The sequence below is a fragment of the Saimiri boliviensis genome, chromosome 5 (assembly GCF_048565385.1).
Source record: "Saimiri boliviensis isolate mSaiBol1 chromosome 5, mSaiBol1.pri, whole genome shotgun sequence".
Taxonomy (NCBI): Eukaryota; Metazoa; Chordata; class Mammalia; order Primates; family Cebidae; genus Saimiri; species Saimiri boliviensis.
Genome location: NC_133453.1, coordinates 61,820,621 through 61,824,498, shown reverse-complemented (window position 1 = coordinate 61,824,498; position 3,878 = coordinate 61,820,621). Strand labels below are relative to the sequence as shown.

Genomic DNA, 3,878 nt, shown 5'->3' with positions numbered 1-3,878 from the left:
ATAATATGTATATATAATACTATATATGTAGATATATATATATAATACATAATAATGAACAGAACTGTAAAAATATATATATGGTATTATATATGATATATAATATTATATATAATTAATATAATATGTATATATAATATATGATATGTTACATAATATAATACATATTATGTAATATTATATATAATATATTATGTAATATATTATATATTAATATATTATTTATATTCATATAATATATACACAATATATATTTTATATATAGCATATATAATATATTATATATAATATATAGTACATTATATATTATATATAATATATATATTTTATATATATAAAATATCTTTAATATATATTAAATATCTTTGATATATGTAATACATTATATATAATATATAGTATATAATATATATTATATATATTAATGATATATATTATTTATTATATATAATTATCTATGTACCATATATCATATATAGAATATATATTATATATACTATATATACTATATATTTTGTATATAGTACATATATTATCTCTATATTAAATATATAGTATATATAGATAATATATATACAATGTATATACTATATATTATATATATTTTGTATATAGTATATATATTATCTATATATAAAACATATATCTATAGTATATATTATCTATATATAAAATATATATAGTATCTATATATAAAATATATATAGTATCTATATATAAAATATATATAGTATCTATATATAAAATATATATAGTATCTATATATAAAATATATATAGTATCTATATATTATCTATATATAAAATATATATAGTATATATAGATAATATATACTATATACAAAATATATATTGTATATATAGTATATATAATACATAGGCTATATATAAAATATATATTGTATATATAATTATATATAATAAATAATATATAATTATATATTATATTTACTACATATAAAATATATATTGTGTATATATAATTATACATCATATAATATATATATTATAATAATATATAATTAATATTATAACAGGATATAATATGATAATCCTGTTAAATATGTATGTATTCATATATATTTAACAGGATTATTATATTATAATCTTCATTCCTGGAGATATGTGTGTGTATATATATATATACACACACATATATATATATACACACATATATACCATATACATCTCCATATTATTTAAATCTCCAGGAATGACAAATTGCTTTGCAAAGATATTATAGTCTTTTCCAATCATTTCAATCTTAACCCTAAGATGCTATTTGACTTTATCCACCCTCTTTCCACCAACAAAAAAAAAAGCTGAATATACTTTTCAAACTATATAATATTCTTCCCACTCTGCTAAAATCAATACTACAAACAGAATCACTACTGCCATTATGCCACTAAAATATGATTTTTTAAAATCTAGCTTATATTTTTTCAAGATAAATATATTACATGAAATCTAACACCCTGAATAGGCAAAAATATATGCCATACAAGATTGCTAATTCTTCTGATTAAAAGGATGATCAGTTATCCAAATGCAGGTCTTATGATGTAAATCCACATTTCAGTAACATAAAAAGAGTGGTCCATTTCTGATGCTGCAAATTAGGAAATTATTATAATGCCAAATCATGTGCTTTATTCTTTCCTACAAAATATCTGCTTCTCTTCCACAACTGCTAGTTTTTACCTTTTTTTTTTTTTTTTTTTTTGCCTCTGTGTAAGAAAATCCTGTTGCTTGTCCTGTTTTTCAGCCAAAGATGCCCAAGAGATTTGGACCAGTCTTACATTTTTTACCTTTTTCCACTGTGTGGCACTGAGCACATTTTTGAATAAAGATCTTCTTGCCTGCTTCAGCATGTCCCATTTTGCTCTGCAATGGAACATTAAAATCACAAACCAAAGAAAATATCCAATTTTCAAAGCTGGGAGAAAAAAGAATTCCATCACTTTGGCTGAAGTAATGCTAGTGTGATGTTGAACAAAAACATGTTCATTAAAGCATGTAAGCTTTAATGTCTGAGTGCTCAAAAACACAGATATATTATAGCATCCAATTTCTTTCTTTCTTTCTTTCTTTCTTTTTATATCAGTCTCCGTAGAGACTGTCAAAAATTGCCAGTGCCAACTATGTTGCAAGTCGTCATGGCGGGGTACTGGGAAAAGTTTTCAGTTAGCGATAATCACGCCTCGGATAAACCTCATTGGCTACAACACTGCCACTGCGCAAAGCTATAGCATCCAATTTCATAAAGACAATCATTTCATTAATTAGTCTTATTTTAAGTTCCTGCCATAGCTACTTCAGAAACTATTGGTATCAAAGAGGTTTTACATTAGCCTTCAAAGAATTACATTAATTTATTCATGTCAATCGTATTCCTTTTCATTTCTAAAAAGTGCATGTGCAAAAGATGATGTAAACGTATAGGTCTAATTTTGCATCCCCTTACTTAAAAATAAGAATTGAACAAATAGAAAAGGTGTTTAAACATGATATTATTGTGAGTATTTATATGTCTACAATAATAGAACTGTAAAAATAAAAATTATACAGAAAAGAATGCAGCCATAGCAACCTATATATAATTTCTCATTTACTTTATAGTCTTAGCTATAAATACCAGACTAGATCAAGCATTATCCAAAAGCAATCAGAAATAACATTATTGAGTTCAGTTAGTATTAGTATGTATTTTATACTAATGTAGTGGAAAAAACACAATTTTAAGTGGGAAAGACCTTACTATGTGGTGGTAGATATATAAAATAAATTTTTTACAAAGATATTTTGGTTAAGACTGTTAAAAATTCTATAACTAAATGCCTCCTCAGTAAAAATTAAAATAATTTCAAACTATCAAAAATGTGTTTTAATATAGTAATGAATACACTGGGTTTTATTTTTCTGTTTCTGTGTTCTGTGAAGAATAAGTACACAGGAGTTGGGGTTTGGATGGATTTGAACACAAAGAATTACAACTTCAGACATCATGAAAATACCTAATTCTTCGAGAGTAGAGTTCTAAGCACATATTCATCTATCAATATATAACCCAGCTGAGAAACAGAAAATGTTGGTGTTATTCTGCCAATATTAAAGAATACATGTTGTTTAACTAAATTCATACAATTGTTTAACATTATAATTATAACAAATTATAATTTTGTTATAATTATAACAAAAATATAACAATATGTATTCTTGGCAAAATAACACAAACATTGTTAGTTATTACTCCAAGAAAGGCCAATGCTTTATATACAAAAACCTGCAAAACTAAAATCTTCCTAACTTTTTAAAATCTATATGGAAACCCATAAAAGTGTCAATAATCCACCTAAAGGGAAGGTAGTTTTGTTTAGGCGGTATCCAAAAACAAGCTATGAACCAATGATTCAGGTCTCATAGAAAGCCAGGTAAGAAAACTTAACTTTATCCAAGAGAAGCTTACTTTAAAATTCCAAACACCACTCAAAGTATTGCATTCAATTATCAGTTCTATTAATTATCTAAATAGGTTCAGAATTCAGTGAGCCTTTGAGCACGGACCAAAAAGGATAAAACTTCAGTCACAAAATCAGTTTTGGCCTTTTTTCAAAATATTTCACCATAACCATAAAATTTGCATCATAAAAAAGTCATCTAAGTACTAACTAGGGAATCTTTACTTCCAACTTTTATACAAAGCTGAAAAGTCAGTTTGAGGATGGGCATGGTGGCTCATGCCTGTAATCCCAGCACTCTGGGAGGCTGAGGTGGGTGGATCACCCGAGGTCAGGAATTCAAGACCAGCCAAGCCAACATGGTAAAACCTTGTCTCTACTAAAAATACAAAAAGCAGCCGGGGGTGGTGGGGCATGC

The 3,878-nt window shown here is 25.3% G+C and overlaps 1 non-coding gene across 1 annotated transcript; it reads right to left on the bottom strand.

The window, feature by feature from the left end:
- Positions 1-2,106: 2,106 nt before the first annotated feature.
- On the bottom strand, positions 2,107-2,247 carry LOC120364528 (U4 spliceosomal RNA). Its single transcript, XR_005579765.1, has one exon. It is a non-coding gene; the product is annotated as a U4 spliceosomal RNA (small nuclear RNA).
- Between the last annotated feature and the right edge of the window lie 1,631 nt (positions 2,248-3,878).